This window comes from Tachypleus tridentatus, chromosome 7, assembly GCF_004210375.1.
Source record: "Tachypleus tridentatus isolate NWPU-2018 chromosome 7, ASM421037v1, whole genome shotgun sequence".
Taxonomy (NCBI): domain Eukaryota; kingdom Metazoa; phylum Arthropoda; class Merostomata; order Xiphosura; family Limulidae; genus Tachypleus; species Tachypleus tridentatus.
In genome coordinates, this window is record NC_134831.1 from 112419844 (window position 1) to 112430392 (window position 10549).

At 33.5% G+C, this 10549-nt stretch overlaps 1 pseudogene; it reads right to left on the reverse strand.

The window, feature by feature from the left end:
* LOC143257775 (alpha-catulin-like) overlaps positions 1-10308 on the reverse strand; it is an 80293-nt pseudogene extending 69985 nt beyond the window's left edge.
* Between the last annotated feature and the right edge of the window lie 241 nt (positions 10309-10549).

The window sequence follows — 10549 nt, forward strand, 5'->3', positions numbered from 1 at the left end:
GAACGTTACAATCTTTTTTCAGATGTGTGATTCAGATGGTGAAAATGTTATCCACTTAAATGATCTTGTTAAAAAAACTGATTAAATTAATATACCAGAACTCCATCTCTGCTGCTAAAGAAATCACTGCATGGAAATATACTGGAAAAAATACATAAATATACTTATCACCTATTTAAAGGTTTTGTCTTTGCTGATGTGGATTATTTATTTTATCACAATGCTTTAATGACGAACAATAAACCTGTTCAAATGCAAAAATATGATACTAGTTTATGTACACTTTGTGACAAAGACAGTGAGACGTTTATATTGCCTGTGCCCAATGGTTCAACCCTTATGAACATTAGTTTTCAGCACTTTCTTTTATCATTCAAAATCAGTACCAATGAATCAGAAACGGCTTCCAAGAAGGGTTAAGAAAAAAAACAGCCTACAGTGTATGTTTTGGTTACATTAGCTAAATATTGTATTATGACTGTTAGGAAAATTTGTTTAGCCAAAAATATCCATTTAAATCTGTTGTTATTTTATAAGGGTCAGTTAATAAAAAAAACATAAGTTTTGATTATTCCAGGCATGTTATTCGTAATGATGTCAGTTCTTTCTTTCAAGTTTATTGTAAACTTGTTCGTCCTTGTTCACAACGTTACATTATTGTGTGTCTTTTGATATGAGCAGTAACAGATAGTATTAGGTTCATTCAGTTGTATATAACTGTGTATTTATTCTTTGTACTTGTTTTGTATGTAATATATGTGATTATGAGGCCTCTTCAAGAGGTTTGTAAATAAAAAAAACATGGATATCTACCTCCCTAAAAGATAGAACAGCTCAAGTAGAAGTCAACAGAATCTTACAAAATAACTGGAGGAGTGTCCCAAGTATCCGTCCTTTTCCTACTCCTTTACGTTATCTTAGTTAGTGACATACCTTTCCCTAGTGAAACTTACCTTTACGTTATTTTAGTTAGTGGCATACTTTTCCCTAGTCAAACTTACCTTTACGTTATTTTAGTTAGTGACATACCTTTCCCTAGTGAAACTTACCTTTACGTTATTTTAATTAGTGACATACCTTTCCCTAGTGAAACTTACCTTTACGTTATTTTAGTTAGTGACATACCTTTCCCTAGTCAAACATACCTTTACGTTATTTTAGTTAGTGACATACCTTTCCCTAGTCAAACGTACCTTTACGTTATTTTAGTTAGTGACATACCTTTCCTTAGTCAAATTTACCTTTACGTTATTTTAGTTAGTGACATACCTTTCCCTAGTCAAACGTACCTTTACGTTATTTTAGTTAGTGACATACCTTTCCTTAGTCAAACTTACCTTTACGTTATTTTAGTTAGTGACGTACCTTTCCTTAGTCAAACTTACCTTTACGTTATTTTAGTTAGTGACATACCTTTCCTTAGTCAAACTTACAATTCACAATACGTTGACGACATTGCTGTCTGTAGCATGTCTGGAAACCCACTAATGGTCATGTCTCGCGTTCAGGAAACACCAAATACTGTTGTGAGCTGGATCAACAAGTGGAGAGTGGTTTTAAACACAACAAAAACGCAAGCAATCACTTTTTATAGGAAAGTTAAAAGGCACAGAAAAAACTCTAGAAAAAGTAAACATCTCACTCAGCAACTCGCCATTTAACATGAGCAAGAACATCACATTTCTTGGCATCACTTTCGACTCCAGATTAACATGGAAAAAACATGTCAACAACACTCCATGAAAAAACACATTTCACATTTGATGACCATAACTAGCAAACACTCAAACTGCTCACCAGAAACCTTCATTCAAATATACAAGGCTTACATCCGTCAGTTAATAGAATATGGATGTCAAGTCACATACAATATGTCTGACAACACATTACAGAAGATGCAAATAAAACAAAGTAAAGCACTAAGAGCAGAAAACCGACAACCAACATACACACATGTCAGCTACGTACTCAAAATCAGTAATCTACCCACCCTCAGAAACAGGATCACAGAAATATCATACAAACATTACTTAAAAGCAAAATACATTTCACCATATAACATATTTCAACAATTACAAACCACTCAACAAAATACACAATTATAAATAAGGTGATTATACGTTTATGTTTATATGTATTTCTTTTCACATCCGGGACCAGGACAGGTAAAATATTCGGTGCCTGTCCTGTGAAAGTGGGTTTTCTCAGAGAACTCCCTTTTTGCCCCACATCCAAATCTCAGGCATTGACTACAGACTTTAGCTTGGCCTTCTTCCCTTGTGCCGCCTTTATCTCGCTGTCCTTTCTCACCTATCATTTCCATACTGCCTCACCTCACTTCATCACCTTAAACAAGTCAAATAACAAATACAAGAAAACTCCCACGAAAAAAGTAAATAATCTTCCACGAGCGCGGACGAAGAGGAACCACAACGTCCCTAACCACCCCTGTTGGGAAGAGAATTCATCAGACCTCTCAGCGCGGACGAAGAGGAACCACAACGTCCCTGACCACCCCTGTTGGGGAGATAATTCATCAGATCTCTCAGTGGGGACGGAGAGGAACCACAACGTCCCTGACCACCCTTGTTGGGGAGAGAATTCATCAGACCTCTCAGCGGGGACGGAGAGGAACCACAACGTCCCTGACCACCTCTGTTGGGGAGAGAATTCATCAGACCTCTCAGCGGGAACGGGGGAGGAACCATGACGTCCCTGACCACCCCTGTTGGGGAGAGAATTCATCAGACCTCTCTCTCTCTCTCTCCTGCCAAGTTCGTTTCGTTTCCTGTTACTGGATGGAAAGGTCGTCAGTCGTCAATACAACAGAGATATACAACGATTCGTGTAATAATTTAGATTAACTGCATTTCGATTTACGACTTATTGTGAATAATGTAGATAAGAGTGTGTGTTTAGTTAGTTTTGTAGTTCAGAACTTGGTATTCACCAATAATGTAGATAAGAGTGTGTGTTTAGTTAGTTTTGTAGTTCAGGACTTGGTATTCACCAATAATGTAGATAAGAGTGTGTGTTTAGTTAGTTTTGTAGTTCAGAACTTGGTATTTCTTGGTGAATAAAACTTAAAAGCAGAAGACGGAAGTTCCGAAAGATACACAAAACAATGTTGTGAAATGAAACGTTTTTTTTTTATATCCGAAGTGTAAATTAATTCTTGTTCAATATTTCAATAACTTTAGAGATTATTTTTTTAAGAACCATCATAGGACTAAAGAAAGAACAAAAACGTTGATAACGTAGTGACTACAGATGAAGGTTATGTGATTTTTTTTTAATTTCGTGCAAAGCTACACGAGTGCTATCTGTATTAGCCCTCCATAATTTATCTATGTTAGGCAAGAGGGAAGGCAGCTAGTCATCAACACCCATCGCCAACTCTTGGGCTACTCTTTCACCAACGAAAATGGGATTGACCGCATATAATAACGCCCCCACTGGATGAAAGGGTAAGCATATTTCATGTGACGGAGATTCAAATCCGAGACTCAGATTACGAGTCAAGTGCCCTAAAATCTGGCCTAACAAGCGATTCTTTGTGGCGAACAAGGTAGACTTCCCGCTGCGCCACAGGGATGCGTTTTAAAATAAACATATGTACATATACTATAATTTGATTTCAAACTTTTAATTGCTTAAAAATTGGTTATTACACACAGTTTTTATACAACGAGAGAGAAACAAATAGATGTTTCACTAATAAACTCTAGCTCTGGGTATGTTGAAATAATGGAGATTCGATCATCACTCCATCTGAATTATGACGCTTAGCAACCGTCGTGACCTTGAAAAACAAAGGGATAAAAACTCAGTTGAAGTTGTTTTGAAATATCATGATGGTGTCGAAAGTTTATTAAACGTAAATCATATGCACGAGAACAACTCTTTCGGTGTTTATAAAACATGTATGAATATATGTAGTTGTTGTAATAGCTTTTCATACTAAGTATTTCATTTTAAAAAAGGAAGTAAAGGCAAAGTCACAAAGAACGGAGATAGAATTCAAGTTTGATTTGTATGATAGGTTGGAGACTTAAAAAACCAATGTTTCGCCATTAAAGTACATCAATGATGTCGAACAAAACATCATAACTTAGGTAATTGTTTATTTATTACCTAGACACCATTAGGCTTAATGGAGTTATTATTGAACACCACTGTTAACTATAATCTTACACACAGTTAAGGGTTAGATTAAACCCATTTAAGTATTTTGAATAAAAAGGTCAGATAAAACGACCTTTAAACTCCAACTTTATTTTATTGTAAAGGACTTTACAATAAGTTATATTATTAGATAAAACGACCTTTAAACTCCAAATAATTATACAATAACTTATAAACTTTGATAATAAGTTATATTATTGGATAAAACGACCTTTAAACCCCAAATAATTATGTTATTAAGTTATTGTATAATTATTTGGAGTTTAAAGGTCGTTTTATCTAATAATATAACTTATTGTTAAAGTTTATAGGTTATTGTATAATTATTTGGAGTTTAAAGGTCGTTTTATCCAATAATATAACTTACTATACAAGTTTATAAGCTATTTATAATTATTTGGAGTTTAAAGGTCGTTTTATCTAATAATATAACTTACTATTAAAGTTTATAAGTTATTGTATAATTATTTGGAGTTTAAAGGTCGTTTTATCCAATAATATAACTTATTATCAAAGTTTATAAGTTATTGTATAATTATTTGGATTTGAACGGTCGTTTTATCTCACCTTTTTATCGAAATATGTAAATTTCTCTCGTATGCACTGTTTGGTATTTAAATACGTTTAAAAGAAAACATTTTATTGAAAAATGAAACCTTTGTGAATATATTAATATAACCCACACCACAATGTGCACCATGAAGTTTGGAAAATTTATCAGTTATTATCTGACAACTTTGTTACTTACATCAAGATATCAGAGGTTAATATTTGTTCAATTATTTACAAATATATTTGGATATCTATACACGTATGACAATGTAAGTTGTAAATGCGTCCAAATATAAGATTATTTTCGTCACGTGAATTTGGTACTGATAATTTACCCTATTCTAGTTGATACTAATAGAAAACTATGAATATTCTAGTTGGTACTAATAGGTATATATGAATATTCTAGTTGATACTAATAGGTATATATGAATATTCTAGTTGGTACTAATAGATGTATATGAATATTCTAGTTAGTGCTAATAGATGTATATGAATATTCTAGTTGGTACTAATAGATGTATATGAATATTCTAGTTGGTACTAATAGATGTATATGAATATTCTAGTTGGTACTAATAGATGTATATGAATATTCTAGTTGGTACTAATAGATGTATATGAATATTCTAGTTGGTACTAATAGGTATATATGAATATTCTAGTTGGTACTATTAGGTATATATGAATATTCTAGTTGGTACTAATAGGTATATATGAATATTCTAGTTGGTACTAATAGGTATATATGAATATTCTAGTTGATACTAATAGGTATATATGAATATTCTAGTTGGTACTAATAGGTATATATGAATATTCTAGTTGGTACTAATAGGTATATATGAATATTCTAGTTGATACTAATAGGTATATATGAATATTCTAGTTGGTACTAATAGGTATATATGAATATTCTAGTTGGTACTAATAGGTATATATGAATATTCTAGTTGATACTAATAGGTATATATGAATATTCTAGTTGATACTAATAGGTATATATGAATATTTTATCGTAACAGAAATTAAGTAGTACCTCTTCCCTGAGCTAATTTTTTAATTTTGATATTAGCTCATAATATTTCTTAGAGTTTTTTAATGTATTAAAAAGGGTAACATTTCCATTTTAGGGTGTCGCTGATCACTTATACTCTCATAATACAATCACCTGGTAAATTTAAAACTGTTGTTTTAAGAAACCATTTTGCGAATAAAGTATTAATTCAATTATATGTATTGCCTGTTCTTTGACGTTTGCTTATTGTATGTGAAACGGGGGGTTAAAAGGCTTACGTGTTGTCTGTCTCCACTGAGGCAAGCCAGTTCTACCATCTCTGTTCCTACTAGACTAAATGCCTTCACAAACTCTGTAAAGTTGGAGACGTTTTCCAGTCTGTTGAAGCTTATAGGTATCTAAAACAGAACAATGTGAGAGAGCGCTATTAGTGTGGGACAACAATATTTTATTTAGGGTTATATTATATCCTATATTAATTTTAATAACGATGGTTCCCAAAATATATTCTATGTTAGCTGATCATCGATATATGCATAAATAACTACGAGAAACAGGAAATCAAAATTGGTTAATAAATATGGAACCATCGTGAATATTTAATATTTCGAATTTTGTCACTTTGATTCTATTTATCTAAATATCATGTTTATGACCTAGGTTGCCCTTTCATGTTTCATGGTCCAGTTAACGTCCACCTTCTTACATTCACTTTGAAAACAAAAGTCTCTCGTTCTAAGCCTAATTTTCTGACAACAAGTTCCGTTAGATTTATAAATAAAATTTAAACAAAAGTCGATGAAACAAAACAAAAATCTTAAAATAATCACGTGAAAATAAAACTCACCCTATCTTTGATTCTCAGCAATTGCTTTACAACAACTGTGTCAGCCAGTATCAACATTCTGGTGATGGATGACAACAGCCCTCGAGCTGCTCGTGCTAGACGGGACCATTCTATATTGTGACGCGTGCTGGCTATCTCTATCCGTTGACTTTCACAAAGCTGCTCTAACGTTGTAGCTGTTAGAATAAAACACAAGGTTTAAGTCTTCGATCATAGTTAACCGCTGAAATATCATGGCCAGAGAAATACCAGCGTTGATCCAGTTTTTACATGTCAGGGTTAGCTAAAATAACCGGGCTATACTTGTATAGTCAAGTAGTCGATTCTAGAGTATAAATGTAATATTAAACGATAATTCTAGTTATAAGAACGTATGAAAGTGAGATAAAGAATATGTTAAAGTATGTAAACTACACTATATCTGTCACGTACTATGCTGACAAGGCTTTTCTCAAAATACCAGGACTCATTAGGCTGTCTAAGATACAACAGACGTGGTGTAGGTCTATACCATATCCGTATAATCGATTTCATGACAAATACCGTTGTGGTGTGTTAGTTTCAGTTTGATAAACATTTACTAATCAAAATGTTTACTCTGAATTAACTTTAGTATATTATTCTGCGAATCACAGTAACTGTTCCGTTCTACAAGAAATAATAAATTAACAAGTCAACTTTTCGGTGATTCTGTTCGTAAAGTGAAACATATTGGGACCTTTGGGTAATAAATAGAAGACGTTGGTCAGTAGAGAATTCCACTCTTCAGCTAAGTCCTCTTTCTCAGGGCTTGCATTGTTTACAAAACACTTGTCCAACAAACGTTATATATGTCTCTGATGACAGTTGGTGTAGCTCGAAGCTACAGCTTTCTTATCCAATAAGAAAAGATATTTTTCATATTACACTCCGCACCTTCCCCAGGCCAAGTAAACCTCAATATCAAATACAACATGCATACCAGTCTCAAACACGTTTTCGTTTCGAAGATATGTAACAGTAGCTAGGTTTGTTCAAAAACACTACTTACTTCAGGTAATGAACTTAATCAATTAAAGATAAGGTGAGGCGACTCATGGTATCTCGGAAAAAACAAACAAACACAGCAGTAGAACTCAAGATCCATCTGATTATCTCTTTATTTTCATTATAAATCAAATGAGTCGACAACAGTAGCCTAATATTTGAGTACACTCCGTGAGTAAAGAATCATTAGTATGAACTTATATTTACAACTCATATGATGTCCAGATTTGAGTCTGACAGCAGATGGCGTGTTTAACATGTTTAATCTGATTCAGTATCGCTTTCTTTAAGATTAGCTCCGTTTTATAAATGATCACACTAGTAGTGTCCTTTTAACATTAAACAGTGGCGCTGCTGTTCACATCAGCCATGTTTTTAAATTTTATTTTTTACAAACAATAGGAATCTATTTAATGTTCATTTACCTTTTTTAAAGTTAATAAAATGATATTTCTATTTCATACACTTATATTTTAATTGTTTTGTTGTTAACAATAATGTTACAGACAATCCACGAAGCAACAAACCCTCAGTTGACAAAGAAACACTGGTTCAAGTGAGAAAAATTCATTTGTTTTTTCTCTGAAAGTTGAGTCTTAGAAATAAACCATAGATAATTGCAGGAGAGGGGGGGCACAGTGATAATTTTACTGATTTATATCGTTGAAATCTGATGTTAGAATCCTGCGGTGGACTGAGTACAGACAGCCCGATGTGTCGTGAGGGATCTCACTGTTTCTTGTATCATTTTTGTTTTCTGTTAAACAATTCCAACATAAAAATACAAAAATGTTGGTGATTTCCACTAGTTTCTTGCATGCTTATATTGAAGGTAAGTTTCTTCGTAGGTACAAGGTGATCCAACTTTAATTTGCAACAAAAATTTGTACATACATGTATAAATGTATTGTTAACCTCTATGGGACAAGGAACAAATATTTGTGCTTACATATATAGAGGTGTCATTAAGCTCTAATGGACCAATGAGAAAGTTTTTTTTTGTGTGTGTGTTCGTGTCGTCTATCTCTCTTTCTTTATTCTACAGACTGAATGAATTTGTCCCTCATCTGTCACTCAGTTCAGTATATCTCCTCGGGTTATTTTGATATTTATAATTATCATTTTAACTTTTATTTCAAGTGTATATTTCGTGACTTTATCAATTCTTTTCTTGAAGTATTTATAGAAAATATTTTAATACATGTTCGGGAGTGATCATGTAAGACGTACCAGTTATAAACATACACTATTAACCACTCACTATACTATATTCCTACATTTTTCAAAGGAAATATAAGTGTCTTTTTTTTTTTTTAGGACAAAGTTTCATAAAGTCTATGTGCAATAGGTGTTAGTGATTTTGAAGTGATAGCTTAGAAGTGAGATAGCTAATCGAAATCACCCACCGCCAATACTTGAACTACTATAATAGAATAGCAATGGCTTTGAAGCGCATAATTCTATTTTGATGCAAGGGGACACGAACATGGAACCTTAGAATCACAGTCCTGCATGTCAAGACCATGGTGTTTAAAGGACGAGACCCCTGCTATACTTAGATGCAGCGATAAAAATAATAATAAATTTTAAAAATGTATACGTAAGAAACCTCTTATTAAAGTTTGGTTTCCTATGTTTCAAACTAAAACTCCTTCACAATGTTAATTGTGTATAAATGTTTTAAAATATTTAAAGAGATTCGGAATTAGTTTTTGCGGATGCAACTTCTGTTGTCGCTGTTTCTTTCCAAAGTCCACTTCCTAAAACTACTGGATTACACATCTTTTCACGAGAATATGAAAGGAATGGGCCAAGCATGGCCGGACGTTTAGGGCAGTTTGATGGTCGGGAGTTATAGGCGTTATAGTATGATGTTCAAATTCATTGGTAAAAGAGTAGCCCAAGAGTTGGCGGTGGGTGGTGATAACTAGCTGCCTTCCCCCTAGTCTTACACTAATAAATTAGAGACGGCTAACGCATATAACCCTCGTGCAGCTTTGCGCAAAATTCAAAAACAAACAAACAATGAAAGGAATCCGCCAGAACAGGCATAAGTAATAATACGTAATACATATTGTATCCAATTACAAACAATATTTCATCCATTAGAGAATCTCTTTGTAGCTTATAAATATAAAATTATTTCAACTTCTTATGGACTTTCTTATGGATTACGAAGGTACCTGCAGCTCTTGCGTCTTTGCAGGCTTCGTACATGTCCACTTTAATTTCAGGATTGTCTTCCGCCACACATTCCCCTATCGTCACAAATCGTTCAACTGCCACGTTAATTGTCTGGCCAACCCGCAGCATGGATCTCCCAGTTCGGTCGAGCCTAATGGACTTTTCTTTGGAACTGCTAACACTCACAGCCTGTAACGAAGGAATTTAGGTGCGAACAATAATGAAACTTTCTCTTTAATAATAACATCCGTAGATAGTAGCATTAAACTCATACAATACTAAACATAATGTGATTAGGAATCGAAGTTAGACATTACCATAAAACACAATGAAATTACAAATAATATTACCTACTGCTCTAGCACATTAGAGACGAACGGGCGTGGACACTTAAGTGTGTCTTTACGACATCAGCCAAGAGTTTATGGGTTAGTAATGAACTCACGTAGTCTGGATTTGAAGGAATGAATTGAAACGGATAAAGACTAAGCCACATTTTTTTAAATAAAATGCTCCCCAGGTGGCATAGCGGTATTTCTGCGGACTTACAGCACGAGCAACCGGGTTTCAATACCCGTGGAGGACAGAGCTCATTTGGCCTTTTATGTAGCTTTGTTACAGACAAGCAAATCTATACAAAAATAACTTAGAATTATTTCACAAAGAATATAATTATTAATTATTGAACGTTTACTATTCAGTAAAATATAACTATATTCTATATTTTCATCAGTAAT